This window comes from Anser brachyrhynchus (assembly GCF_964034855.1).
Source record: "Anser brachyrhynchus genome assembly, chromosome: 1".
Classification (NCBI taxonomy): Eukaryota; Metazoa; Chordata; class Aves; order Anseriformes; family Anatidae; genus Anser; species Anser brachyrhynchus.
Genome location: NC_137694.1, coordinates 38,680,740 through 38,696,532, shown reverse-complemented (window position 1 = coordinate 38,696,532; position 15,793 = coordinate 38,680,740). Strand labels below are relative to the sequence as shown.

General features: G+C 42.7%; 1 protein-coding gene across 5 annotated transcripts in view; it reads right to left on the bottom strand.

Annotated features, from left to right (window-relative positions):
• CNOT2 (CCR4-NOT transcription complex subunit 2) overlaps window positions 1-15,793 on the bottom strand; it is a 92,915-nt gene that overhangs the window by 67,878 nt on the left and 9,244 nt on the right. The window lies entirely within an intron of this gene.

Genomic DNA, 15,793 nt, shown 5'->3' with positions numbered 1-15,793 from the left:
GGTCTCACAGATTTGGTCTGTTACCTGCAAGTTACAGGTACCCAAAACATTCTAGCTGTTTTTCCAGTGGTTCTCCTATTAAAAAGGAGATTTCAAAAATACCCACTGTAGGCAATCAGTATTTTAATCCCAAAATTTAATTCAAGAAACATTAAATGATTATTATCTTAAACATTTGAGAACATTACTGTTGGTACCAGGGAACTAAAAAGCATCTTCAGGTTCCCAAGAGGATGCTGAGGCAGGTCCAAACAGCAGTGTGGGCAGCACTTTCTCACTGGCTTTAGGCAAATTTTGACCTTGGCGGCAGTGCTCTCTGAGGGGCTCAGATCCCGACACATCACTGCAGCGCTGAAATCAATGGAATTGACGTTTCAAGAATTTTTCTCTGAACGAGTAACAGAGCTGACAAAGGTCCATCTGTAGACATCCATCTCTAAAATGACAGTCTGAATTTCTCATTCGGACCCAAAACCACGAAATGAGTCACTTTTTCTACAGTTCTCAAAGCACACAGAAAAACTACAGATAAACCCAAACCTTGACACATTAATTTATCTGGCCCTGGTAAGGAGCATGTGACTTCACAACATTGTCTTCCTTGATACTGCTACACTGTATTGATATACACCACCACCATCACCCAAAGACACTCTGCTTTACTCATAAGTTCCCAAAAACTGCTGTGACATTTCTGCTTCCTCAGGAAAAGCAACTCTGAGCAGCAAGACCAGGGCATCCTATCTTATATTAAACAAAATCAACTCAAATTGTAAGGAGCAACACATTACAAAGACAATCCTCAGGGACATCCCAATGTAAAGAATTAGTTGCTATAGGTCTAGGTATCTATCTTACCACTGAGACTTAACGGTCCTAAATCCACCAAGGCAGAAAAGCCTTCACAGGTGGTGTGTCCACAATCACCCCGGTCAGCTGCATCAAACTGACAGGATATAAATACAATCTCTGGGCACTTAGCATGCAGTTTAGTTCTCCAATGAGACAAAAAGATGCTTCAAGGTAGTAATACAGTTTTCGGAGTCCCTTAAAAGACCCCTGTTTCATTATTACGAGAGAAAGGAGTAACATCAGCATAAGAGAGTCGATCAACCAGATATTTTACTGTTAGTAGATTTGCATCGCTACAAAATACAAAATAGAGACGCTTCCTCTGTGATGCTCACTTCCGCGTTTCCATTCCGGTGCCTTGAAACCAAGAATCCTTTCCCTCTGCAATGCAACACAACTTTCCCTAGTGCACAGTGAGAGTCCACAGTCAGATTCCTGAAGGGAAAGGCTGTGGTGAGCTGTGTAACAGGGGCATGCCTGGTGTAACCCGTGGCTAATGTATCAAGAACAGGACAGAGGTCACAAAATAAGATGTTACAAGGAAAAGTTACAAGTTTCCTTGTAGAAAAAGGAAACTGTAGGCAGGGGATGCAGGGACTGAGCTGAAGCTGCTGGGACACCTGGAGTGATACCAAGGGAGGGAAAGCAGCTGGGCTGCAGGCTTAAGGCTGGCAGTACTTCTCTGCAGGTTTGAGCAGAGATTAAGGAAAAACCAAAGCAGAAGTCCTCAAGCTCTGTAAAAGCCATTGCTTGGAAAAAAGTACAGAGGGAAAAGAAGTGACTGAACCATCAGGCTGAATCCCTGACAGAATAAAAGATCTGCATAGGCCAAACTGTACAGGTTTACTAAAAGGCAGATATCTACAAACACCTACAACGATTTTGCCCAAAGCAGATATATTTTTGCATATCCTGGGTGCTTTACAACAGCTACCCTTGAACTCAGACTATTAAAACTTCTCTGTTTGTCTCAAGAAAGCTGTAGAGGAAGGCAATACCAGAAATTCTTCCCCAGAGCTTCTTGGCCTTTCTTTTCACCAGCAGAGGAAGCAGAAGGGTGAAGCAAAGCGCAGCTGTGTTCACGAAGGCCACACCGGCAGGCAAGGTCACCTCAGCTACTGCAGAACATCCCTGAGGTTGTGGGATGCCTCCCTTCCTTCTTCCGTGTGAAATCCTAGGCGTGCAGCCAGCAGCTGGGGCCGGAGCCCTCTCTGAAGCAGAGCTGGCAGAAGACCTGTTGTGTAAAAAGCTGTTCCACTCCCAGATGACCTGGGGATGACAGAGATCCACTGAGGTAGTGCACAAACCTGCAGCCCGGAGCATAAGCCTAGTAACATCGCCTAACTAGCAGATGAGATGAATGCCTGCTAAAGAAAAGCGTAAACAGAAGCTTTTGCCATCTTTTGGCCCCATGCACACAGCCTGAAGAGATGGTCAGGCCACTGAAACCAGCGACAGGTAGGGAGGGTAGATTTAAAGGCCAGAAGCCCAGGGTGAACATTTGAAGCTTGGGGAAACACAAAAATAGTAAAATGTTGTCAGTAAACAGGGGATGGCACCAAGAATACTCCACCTGAACACCAGTTTCAGAGGATGAGGGCTGTCTGGCTCAAGTAGCTGTGGGCACACAAGGGTCTCTGTGAACACACGTGGCTCGTGCCCCAAAGGAAAAGAATCATTACATGTCTGAGACACCTGCAACAACTTTCCACTTTAGCAGTGCTAAACGAGCATCATGTTCAACGTCATGTTGCAGCAGTTCACTTGTGCTACATCTCTGTGCATCTCGGCTTGCCCAGGCTGTGCAGCACAGGCCGTGTTGGGCACCGTGGCTGTGGAAACGAACCGTGACCCTCTCGAAACCGACAATTTGGCTGCAGCGGGCTGGGAGCTAGGAAGGGACGAGCCCTGTCCACCGCACGGCGCGCCCTGCAGCACACACACAGCATTACGGCTCCCGTTTGAGGTTCTTCAGCATACATCACGGCAACCAAAGCAAATTTTACATCGGAATTGGATTTCCTTCTGCTCCCTCTAAAGAGATTAGGATTTCTCCAGGTTTCCTTCTCCTTAGTTCCTCAAGTACCACGTGCTGACATGGAGCTACAGACCCTTAGCTGCGCCAGCCCAGCACAGTCAAACGCTTGCACCGTCATTTTGCTTCGTCTTCTCACACACCACAGCCCAAAAACCACCATCACTAAGACAGAGCTGCACCTTTCTGCTCTTTTTTCCAGCCTTTTAATTTAACCCAGCACCACAGTCCCACCTCCCATGAACGTTTCAAGCATTTATCCACCACGAAGCTCACAGAATACAACAGACAGTAGATAATCCCCAGTTGTCCTTACTCCTAGGTTGTCACTACAGTGATTTTACAGTAACGCAGCAAAACTCAAGTGCTATTCAGGACGAACAGCTGCCTCTCCCCTCAACAGGGCTTCCTATGGCATGGACAAGGAGCCGTGCTTCCACCTTGCACAAACACATACTTCTCAGAAAGACCCAAGCACACGGCTTCAATAAACATACCTGCTGTGGACTGGGTTAAAACCACCAAACCCTGGCTTGTGCTCTTGTCAGCTCTGCTTGCGAGCACACGCCTCATCACCAGCGAAAGTTACTGAAAATATTTTTACTATTTTTGTTTACTGGGTTTCGGAGCGCTCTGCAGTAACTGGTTTCATTCTTAGTGGCACTGCCGGGGCCATACGGGACCGCTGCGCGCTCCTCAGCCTCTCCTGCTCGCAGCTCCAAACAAAGGGCAGAAAACTCTGACCCCACAGAGCCAGCAGGCACTGAACAGGGCATAAGGAGGAGAACAAACCAGCAAGGCACCTTTGCTGACGTGCAAAAGGGTTTTTGTAGCAAAGTGCAGATCAGCAACGGAGATGCAAGGGAGAAAACAGTCTCCAATAAATAAAAAGGCTTCATGGTAAAATATTTAAAATGTCTTACTAGAAAGCATCAACTCGAAGCAATCAGTAATGCCCCTTCAAGCACTTTTCTTTTTATACAACCTACTCAACCTGAAACACTATACGCGCAGTTGGCCTTGCTGAAGTCCAACGACAAGTTGGTGCGTCTTAAATCAAGCCCAGTTGGCACTGCCTTCGGTGCTGTGACACGCTGACCCTGCTGATACCAACACAGGCCAGGCTGTTCCAAAACTGAGATCTGAGAGTTATGATGCTTGAGAGAGAGAAGGCTGTGGAAGAGATCTTTTTTCTCTTCCCTCCTCTTGTTTTAAACAGACAACAAGGAAGAAAAATCCAAGGGGAAAAAGCCCCAAAACAAACAAACAAACAACAAAAAAACAAGAATAGCATCGTGGTCTACAACTCCCTAGTAATAACACACTCTTCATACAGGACTTACAAGAAAAGCTGGTTTTCACATTAAATAACAGAGCATAAATAACATAAACAGCATGGGCTTTCGTAACGAAACACTCACCTCCACAGCTGGCTTGGGCCAGGTACACCAAAATTTGTGTTTCTTCACTTTTAACACTGGGAAACTGACTACAGCTTACTTAAAATTCCTCACCAAACATCACAGTCTTTGCAGAGCACCTCTAATTATCAAGCAAAATTACAAAAATCTAACCGCACTGAGCATGTAAACGTACTACAGTTGCTTCTCCTAAGGCTCACCCAGACTTTACACCCCCTTTATAGGAAGGAGCAAAGCACTGTCAGCTCACCAACCTGCACGTCTCTTCCAGCTGCTCGTGTTCACGTCATTTTGCTTTTGATCAGAAAGCTCCATAATGAAAAAAAAACAAAAACAAAAACAAAAACAAAGTAACTAGGAATCACAGAATCACAAAATCATTAAGGTTAAAAGAGACCTCCAAGACCGTCTGGTCCTACCATCCCCCTACTACCAATGTCACCCTCTAAACCACGTCCCTAAGTGTCAGGTCCAACAAGAAGTTTATCTTCTCTCTGGTAAATATGCTTAGCTCTCAAATCAGAAAACTATTCAGCCTTTTGCTCTTTAAATTGTAAGGCCTAAATGGCAAACTTTTTTGTTTTTTTAAACGTGTTGCAGATGATAATGCAAGAACTCTTCATGTCAAATCATTGTTTCAGTACTGCCAATGCCATTCCACGCACACAATTTTGATGATGGACCAGAATAGTATTCTGCTCATCAGTTCTTAAGAGACACTAATAATATTTAATAACAGCTAAAGAAAGAAGCTCTCTTTCTAAAGGAAGCACGGATATGTCTGAAAGCATGTGTCTTGTAATGAAAAATGTGTCATTACACAGGCACTTCTATAAACAGACCTATACCGAGACTGATTATTTTGCATTATATTAAGACCAATTCTTTTAAGGGAGGGTACATCACAACGCTTCGGGCTTCCCATCAAATTTCATTATCACAAATCCTACTACGCATGCTAGACGCTTTTCCTGAAGTATTTTACTTAAGATTAATTATGAGCTTCTAGAAACTAGCACCCAGAGATCTTGACTGACAATATGTAACTACAATTGAAAGATGCCTGCATAATAAAACAGCCAAAAAAATGATCCAAAGTTAACGTTGAGGATAATATGTTTACATAAAATATACTACAGACACACTATACATATTTTTAAAGTTTTCCCAACAGCATCATCCCTAGACTGCCTCATATTCAAATTTCTCTTGCTACATATTTGCTGGCATTTGTCCCTTACAAACAGCTCCTGTAGCAACATAGAAAGAAAAATAAAATGTATTTGAAAGCCTTCCATAACAAATCAATCAAAAAATAATGACATTATCATCTCTGGTCTCATACAAATCTTGATTCCTGAATATACTTTAAGTTACAAAATCAATATGCAAAATGGTTTTTTGAAAGCACAATACAGTCTCATAATAATTTATTTGGAAACAAAGCATAATAAAGAAGTTTACATTTAGATACAAAGATGTCTAAATATTAGTTGGCTTTCAGAGCTTGCTTTGAGTTGCTCTGGACAAGCCCTATCCCCATTTTCACTCACTTCTCAAAGAAGCATAAAGATCAGCTGTGACGAGCAAAAAAAGCCAGAGGTCTCAGATAATATTACCAAAAGCCAGAAGCAACAGGTAAGGAAAAGGGAGCTGATGGTATTACCAAAGATCGGCAACCAGTTAAGAGTAATGAGCTTTTTCCCCCCTCTCCTTCCTTCGCATACTATCAAGGAGTCTCTGAAGTTAACAATTCGCACCAAATTCTTGTTAGTACTAGACGGACCATAACCAGCTGAGAACAGTAACACCAACAAAGTTATAAGGAATTACTAGCCCATTTTGTTACCACCCAAAAAGGCAAATCCCAGGCTTCTGCTCTTCACTGAAAGGCACAACTCCTCACCTTCACTCACTCCCTATGGATACAATGTAAGGAATGCAGCTTCTGTTTCTCTATCTAAAGTTTGAGAAGTGAGACAAATAAAGCTTAGCATAAAAACTGTTATTCGCAGAGACATAAATCCTATAAACCTATTAGAATGGATACTCAGCGTACTGCAGCCAACTGCCAGACTTATGACTTGCTATAGAAAGGGGCATAGTCTGGCTCCTGGAAACAGACACACTCCGAGAAGCTGAGAAATTATTTGACTGCTAGGAAAATGTCAGAAAGCTAATTTTGGGTAAGACAGGTGTATAGATAAAAACAACAAAGTGGACAGAAGAGATGAGTTTAGACCAATGCAAGAGGACAGATTTCATTTCTCCTCCCTACCCCATTTGACAGATCGATCCCAACAGAACTTTATTATTTTGAGTTAGCAGCTTATCAAGTGACTTCTTAAAAAAGTTAGTACTGACATGGAAAACAACAGGCTTCTTCTGCCCATTTGCTTACCGGCGTAATGCTCACCTTTAAGTAGGCACCAAGGCAGAACGAAAATGCAGAAATTCTTCTGGAAATGCTGTACAAAAGTATCACTTCTACAGTTACAGACACAAGGCATCCTATACAAAAACAGTCTTGGACTTCACCTCAGCTCAGGCAATTTCAAGCAGATCATCAGTGAAGTATTGGTCACATCATAACCAGATGCACAACATCTTACTTCAGTGACATGTTTAAATTAGTTTGCGCCCCAGGATCTTGTTCTGTCTCTGAAATATTCCATCTGTGACCTCCAAAATCACATTTTCTTGAGAAGGACCTGGAACGGCAATAGCTTCCTCCATGCGGTTATGCTGGTGAAGAGCCCAGCAAACTACCTGAAAGATCTCTTTAGAAACTTGCTTCTGCCTTTCCCTGATGTAGCAGTCCTCTTTAATTCAACTGCCTTGCTGGAAATCAGAGATAATTGTTACAGCCTAAGGCAAGGTTTGCAAGCTTGTCTAGCAAGGAACAGTGGAAAAAATGGCTTTCCAGATTTCCAGGGCAGGCTTCTGCCAACCAGCTTCTCCACTAGCTCTCGCAGTAACTGTGCAGCCAGTTCAGGGACTGGCAGGATCTCTTCATTCACGGGCTCACTTCCCTGTCATACACATACCTGTGCTGGCAGGCCGCTGTTTGCCAGGAAGCTTTTATGAATGAAGGGGGGGAAAAAAAAAAAAGAGTAAAGTGCTTTACAGCAGCAAGGATCATAAATCGTCTGTTCAAACACGACTGCATCAAAGCTGTTCCCTTGCAGGCTGGCACTGTGCTCGGCCGGCTGACAGCACAGAGGTGAGGTGCAGTAGGTTTAGATCGCTCTTCCTAACGCCTTCCTCGGGGGAAGCTGGCACCTTGTGCCAACTGTTTCTGTCTTTTGCTTCAGAAGAGAGCATACCACTTTCCTGAACAGTCCGTGCCACCTAAGACCTTCATGCCTTTTTATATTCCCAAGTTGCTGGGGGTTTTTGTTGTTGTTTTTTCCCCAACTCTCTCTAACACTCTGTGCTTCCTATGCAGAACACCTTTCACAGGCTATGAGTGGCAACGCTGGCATACTTGAGCAGTGCAGAGAGGGGGAAGAAAAGACTAAAGTTTATTTCTCTATGCCCATGGACTGGCGAGCTGCAAGAGCAGCTGTAAGAAATCAGTGAAACGATACAAACGAAGAACAGTTTGATGACTTTCTCTTTACAAATCCTTGAAAAGCATTTCAAGAGACACCCTCCTACTGTATTGATCCTTTAGTGGCATCTTCCAAGGCACTTTATCTACAAGACGAGAGGGGAACAGCTGATCCTAGATTCCCTGCAGCAGCAGGGGAATCTCTGGATCTGAACGCAAGGGGACAACCCTGGGGGAAGGAAGGTCCAGAAGGAAGGAACAGACAGAGCCCACCTCAGGGGTTAACAACGGCATCACCTGGGAAGTGCTTCAAATAGTTTTTAAGCACCCCATCACCACAGTGTTTGTCAGTCTCCCACCTGGACACCAGCTAGAGATCTGTTTAAGCGGATACAATGCTTTTAATTTCTGCATCTCCTGTACTCACCTCCCTGATCTTGAGGTCAGGATCAGAGCCCTCTGTGATAGCTAGGGGTAGCACAGGCATTTCTCTGCACTGCATTAGGCTGCTGCGGTGTGATTTGATATTTCTCAGAAAAACGAAAACTTGAACTATCTTAAGAAGAACATATAACAAAGTTCACTTGAGGACTATCTACTAAAGACAACAGGAATGCAAAACACAGAAAGAGAACTTTAGTATAGCCACAATCTAGTGTTACATTTTCCCTCAGAACAAATCTGCGTGTCAAATGATTGCCTGATATTGTAATACATATATATCTGATGGCATCACAGCAGTTTTGGAGAGTGTCTTTAACATGACTCATGTTTGCAAATCAAGAAGAAAAATGCAATTCTCACTGCAGAATTTACAAATTGGAAGTATTCCGGAAGTCTCTAGACTTCTCTCTAACATGGGAAAGAAATAAAAACAAACATCATCCATTAAATGTGTCATCTGCAATACTGAGAAACCATAGGTTTTAATACTGAAATGAAATCTACAGAGGCTGATTCTTAGCACAAGAAATTTAGCTTTTTAAGAGAACTGGCCCATCAAGAACCTTCAAAACCACATGAAACATGAAGTTGAAAGTTTTCAATAAAGCATGAAAGATCATCATCTTTTCTAATTGGCATAGTTACCATTTAATGTCATTTACTATGGCTCCAGTGTAAAAAAAAAAAAAATGTTTTAAGTAAAAGTTTTCGATTAAATACAATTAAACTGCTCATACTTTTTTTTTTCAGAGTAAAGTATTCCCTAATCATGACCAAACGTCCCAAGATAAAAGCATAAACAAAAGGAATTGTTTCAGTAGTTTACTCCTTTGAAGTGCATCATGATTAACATGTGTCAGTAACGCGATGTATATGGGAGTAATATTCTGCTGCTGCATTAGGGGAGGCCCCTTTAACCACTTCCATATCTATGTCTTTTCAGAAAATTAGACCTCCACCATTAGATTCTGTATTGATCTGGAATTATTTTTAAAAAATTCATTGTAAAAGTTTATAGGGGCTTTATCAGTATCAAGCACATTCCTACAGTTGTAGGATCTCAAAGCTCATTTAAGGCACACGCATACATCAGAAAGAGAAAATTTAACACCGTTACAGCTGTGTGACTCTTGAGTACGTTACAGAGGATTTGATACAAACAAATGAAACTTCACTTAAAAATATTTGAAAAAACTGAGAGCAAAAAACCTGAGTGGCAACATAGGCTGGTTTAGCACTTTGCTAGGACCCAGAAGAACCATGAGAACTCTACCTCATATTTTAAGGTAATATTTGTAAGCAAGGCCAGCACCTTAAGTTAACTTAATACCATCAGTATTTGGGCCTGGTAAGGGCTTTTTCACACCAGATATAAAGATAAGTGCATTAGAGTACACTGAATCATTTACTGAACAGAAATTACATGGCTCACAAACTGTTTATTCTGCATATTTTACACCTACGCCAATTTACACCGTTCCGATTCTCTAAAACTAAAGCTCAAAACTGTAACTTTTAAATATTTATAGTCAAAACTGGTAATGATTTATAGACGCATCTGCAGGGGGGAAATACACACTAAGTGTCTGCAAAATTAACAAAACTATGCACTAACGCTACTCCACATCATTATAAAGTTATACATTAAAATTTTACTACACTTTTCAGCCAAAGGAATCTAAATAAATTTTATAAACTACAGACTATAGTTTTCCAAGACAAAGAAGGCTGAAGAGGAAAGACCCCAGAGGCGCTGTGCCTGAGGTAGGAGCAGCCAGTAAACAAAACCTAATTCGAGACAGGCCCCTTGCTGCAGAGGACGACAACCACAACACAGGCCTGACAGGGTGAAAAGAAGAAAGTAAGAATCCAGAACTGATCCGTTACAGGAAAATATGCTAACCACAGTCTAATTTGTAATCTCAATAAACATTGCTTGCACAGTCACACAGAGGCAGCGTTCAAAAATGCATAATCCCACAAGACTTCTAGTGACTATACATTGTGGGTTTGGTTTTTTTTTTTTCCTTTTGATTCGAAGGCTTCACAATTGTTAATAAATTATGCTCTAATTGCTACAGTGATACAAGATGTATTCAGGCTGTTATGCCTTAGCTCAAGGTTAGCATTGCCACTGCCTATTTATATAGTGAGATTTTAACCGAAGCCCTGGGTTATGGGCAAGACACGTGTAATAAGAAAACAATCCCTCTACCTCAAAGTTGAAGCGTAAAGGCGAAAAGTTTCCCTCTACCAATTCACAACGTCAACACACTGCAAGTCCTAGTGAAGACTACTGATTATTCGTTACCTGCAGCACATCCGCACGACAGATTCGTGTATTCGTATTGCCACAAGAACAGTCTGGAGAGGAGGCAAAGTGTTCAGCACCGCTTACACTGGCGTTACCCACGCAGGCGTTGCAGTAACACGCATACTCTGATCAGTTCTGCTTATCCATCCCGAGAGCAAACGCTCATTCCTGGTACACGCGCGTTTTCAAGGACGCTCACGACGTTCTTCCCTTTCTTTCACTGGGCTTTCAGAGGCATGGATTTCTACCTTGCGGCCAGCTGAAGCCAGAGGAGAGAAATTTCACCTCAAGCAATGAAATTAAGTGGAGGAAGATATGTGGGAGAAATCTGGATCTTAAACAGATACCAGAAGATTTATAGTCAAGTCTGGATATTAACTGCTTCACTTATAAAACACAAAGAGGAATAGTAAATGAGTCATATATTACTTGAGCATATATCTTCATTATTTTCATGATAGTTTTAGTGCAAGTGAACACACCAAATAAAACCAAAACTTTCATCTTACCTGAGAACATTCCCTCCTACTCTAACAAACGCTTTCTCTTTTAATTGCATCACCGTTCTTCCTCTTACATAACCCTCTCATACCCGTACAAACCAAGTATCTTCACGTGCAACGGAATCAGAAAAAAACATCTATGCAAAGCTAGGTAGGTTTTTTTTTATTATTATTATTATTTTAAATGTAGCAATGGTACCCATGCCATAACTCTGAAGTCTCAGCTGCCATCCCCCTTGCTCTCCAATTCATTTCTGCAAGCATCAGTAATCTTCCTATAGATTTACAGGCCAAGTTTTTTTTCCTAAAATAGAAGTTTTCTGAAAAGAAGTTTCACTTGAGGAGAAAACAAAAACCACTGAAAGAGCAGCGATACTTTGTCTGAGCATTTCATTCCAGTGTCATTTTAAATAGAACTCTTGGGCAAATAACTCCCTTTGAAAACCGTATCATGTTTTCAAGTCGGGAATTCTGAAAACAATCTGGTAATTTGATGTTTATCCAACACTTTGGGACTACAGATTTTCCAGGAGTTTTCTACAGCTCTTCTTATATTCCGTACGTATTTCATATTTGGAGAACTGAACAGTAACTTGAACGCATATGAAACGCACTTTATTCCGGACCGTCTTTAAATTGCCTTCAAATACACTGCTTTGGAAAAAGACACTGAAAACATACAGATCTGGTTTTACCTTTAAGAGCAATTGCATTGTTACAGACAGCACGGGCAGTAATACTCTGTCGGATGGTGTTAGTCCTTGCTTGCAAGACCCCACATTCGTTTGCTTTGCCTACAGAAAGTGAGGGCCTTAGATGTTCAAACTGGTCCTTTAACCATCTCTGAGACCGAACTGGTAAGATTTATTTTTTATAAGTGGTTAAGATATCCTGTTTAAAAACACTCAGAAGTGATGGGACTAACATTCCACGCTCTCCCTCCTCCCACTTTAACACCCAGCCTGCTGGGACGCTCCAGCACTTGCACGCTGCACAGCGGCAACTACGGGGAGAGCCGGGCAGGATCTCACTGCCTCTCGCCTCTGATCTGCAGCCCCCCTTTCATCTCTTGGCATCCGACTTCTGTGCAACGGCGCAGACGGCAGCCTAGCCACAGCTAAGGACACTTCATCCTAGGGCCGAGACGGACTCATTCTCTTAAAAGTCTTCTGGGTGCCATCAAGGGCACAGCTAGGACACAGGCGAGGGGCAAACCAAAAGCGGAATTAAGAGTTCGGAACAGGAACAGAAAGAGAAACTGCAGAGAGCAAGAGGCAGGCGTGCGAGATGCAATCAGCGGGCAGCCCTGAAGATGCAGCCACCACAGCGCGAGCAGCTCCGGGCCTTGGAGCCATACCCACCACTTCTGGGTTTCCTCCGTCTCCTGGTGGACAGCCAGGGACCACTGTCAAGACATCCCTCTACGCTCTTGTAGTTACCGAGGCAGAGGACTACAGAAAGAAAACATGCCTGGCTAAGATGTTTAAATGTCACACATGTAAACTGATTTTATGCCCGTCTCTTAAGACTCGTACTTTTTTTTTTTTTAAATAACGTTTGGAGAGCCACGCAAAGATTTCCCTAAGTGCTTTCTGCTTGAAATATTTCACGAGTCTGTGCAGAAGCATTAACCTTTCACAACTGCATATTAAATGAAAGGTATTTCTGTTATGAAACATTAAGAAGCACCCACAGTAAGTCGATACCTCAGTTCCTCTATTTGTAACGAGTGGCTGTCACAACAGTGAGGTAACATGAAAACACAACTTTTTCCAGAACATATTATAAAGCACTTCTATGAAACCACAATGAAAAAAATCAGGAAGGAAATGCTAATCCAGAATTTACTTCTGATTTTGGATAGCATGATCTGAGTAACGGAATTTTAAAAACTCAGTATCTATCCAGTGAGTGAGCACCATGCATCTCGTTCAACAAATGAGGCCAAAGTCCCTTGGGAAAAAGCAGCATTTGATCAAAAAACCTATGTAATAATGATATGCAGATGGAACATGACTCAAGACGGGAAAGAAAACCTTCACTCGAGCATTTCTTAAATTCAGAGAGCCTTGAGTCTGCAATTTTAACATTCATTTAGGTGGGGTTTTATGTACCGACTGAGGGAGAGAGTTGTTTGTGACAGAAGTTTAAATGCTTATATAAACGGTGACCTACATCCCTCCCAGTTCATGAGTTGAAAACGAGACAAGCTTACAACATGGCAATACAAAGACCAAGCATCAGGAAGAACAACAAGGATAATCCAAAACTTTGCTTTCCAATCTTAAATTACAGTTAAGGACAGTGGAAGCAAAGAAAGAGAAAAAAGATGAAAAGGCAAGAAATTTACAGGGACAAAAAAATAAAATTAAGAAAAAAAAATAATCACACAGAAGACTACAGAAGGTAGAACAAGGTTGCTTTCTGAGAACATGGGAGACAAAAAAAAAGGCTAGCCAAAGTCTTTCATGTTTATCCAAAACCCCGTCTTCAGACACAAATTAAGTTCACAGCCCCATATGCATATCCTAACACCTGGAATGCCCTCATCACGCTTGAAGGAGCGTAGCTCATCCTCTCTCAGTTTATACAGCGACCCAATTTAAAGCTTCTTGCTCTAAGTGAAAAAAAAATGCAAACTTTTAATAGCTAAAATTTCAAAGCATATTTGATATTACTTATAAAAATGTAGAGGAAATATTGCAAAATGAATACGTAATGGCTATGACCACTTCAGCAGCGTTACATAGATTTTTACCACTACCGCGCCATACGTCAACCCCGAATTCAAATCAGTGCCTCGTAACCCAGGTGTAATTACAAGGTATCACTACGAGTCTCAATTTTACTCAAGGGCTATATTTACATTAGCAATTTAGTCAGTTGTAGCACTGAATTTTGCCAACTTTATTTTGCAGGTTTTGCAGTGGCCGCAGAGGTCAGACTGCTAACACGAGGAGGAGGAGCTGAGGAGGGCTGCAGCGAATGACGACGACTTGCCTGGGAGCCCACCCCATCAGCAGCCTGCTATCTTGTCCAGGACAGGGCTGGGCTGTCACTTACCAGAGAAAGACACCGAGAGGTTCTTCAGAGGAAGAGAAGAAAGTAACAATAATCAGAACCATAATAATGAGGGCAGAGCAGCAGTAGCTGTGTTCAGAGAGATGAAACACAACACCAAACGGATTTGTGCTTGGTTAAACAAGCCAAAACTTGGTGTTTTCTGGGTTTGACACTACAAAGCACGAGGGTAACTGGTTAGGCAAGACCACCATTCACTTTTTTCTGTTTCAGCGTTCGTGCTCAACATTGACAACTGCATCGTTTTTAAATGCTCCTAATGTGCATCCGTTTCAGAAGCTTGCCTTCCAAGTGAAATCTGTCACTCTCGCATTTTTTCCTTTCCTGTAAGAACGGTGATAGATGTTTTAAGGTGTCACTACAACTATTAGTGACTAAGAGTTTTCACAGAAAACACGTTCACAAACGAAATATCCATACCTCGTAAGGATCAAAACATACCCACACAGTTTTATGGAGTGCTACAGCAAGGACAACGTTAGATGGATGTGAGCTCATTTCGGCCCCGCATTTTTCAAGGAGGAGACAATTCATCCATTCTACACGTTGCAATTTTACCTGGCAGCCACTGAAGTCACCTGACATAACATTTCATGGTTTTACTTGATTACGGAGGGAAGCAGGGGCACACCATCTTTCACAAAAATGTGAAACTTTCTATAAATAGCAAGTTATAGAAGCGCAGCACAAACACACTGAATTCACACAATGAAATAAGGCAATTACTAGTTTAAAGTAAAAAAGGATGTACTAAGAGAGATTGCAGACACCCCATCCCTGGAGGTGTTCAAGGCCAGGATGGACAAGGGGCCCTGAGCAACCTGGTCTGGTGGGTGACATCCCTGCCCATGGCAGGGGGTTGGGACTAGATAACCTTTAAGGGCCCTTCCAACCCAAGCTGTTCTCTGATTCTAAGACAACTACACAAAACAAATAGGAAATTGTTTTCACAAAACTTCCCTCTCTTGATAACCACCCTGGAATCTAACCGTACCAACAGTTTCTTCATACAGTCCTGCCCAAAGCACGTCAGGCAGACTTGGGGGTAAAACGCCAAGAACCGCCAGGGCCTCCTCTACACCAGTGGTCTTCTCTTACCAGCAGGGACAGGGGCACGGTAGATAGCTGTAGGGTAAATCTTGGGATAACCAAGGAGAAACAATACCGAAGAGAACAGAGGAACGCCAGTACAAACACTTCATTTCTCCTCAGCAAACGCAGCGCGAGCTCTGGTCTGAGGTGCTGGGCATGGCGCTAACGGGGCCTGCCCTGCACAAGCTCCTTCTCCGGGATGCCTCCCGCATCCCTGCCCTCCTGGCCCTCTCCCAACCCACAAGCGAGGCCAAGAAGGTTTTCTTACGATCCACCACCAAAGGAGAGGGCACAGGATGACAGGCCGGACAGCAGGCTGTCACATCCCCACTCTCCCACCAAACAACCCGAGTCCAGTGTAGAAGAAGCGAGGCCTACCCATGCAGAAGTGGCCTGTGCCTACCCACCCCAATACATAAATACGCCATTTGGCTCGCGAAGGACAAAGCTTAGCCATAACTCACCACGGACAACCCTCGTAGTGAAGCGTGAGCTACT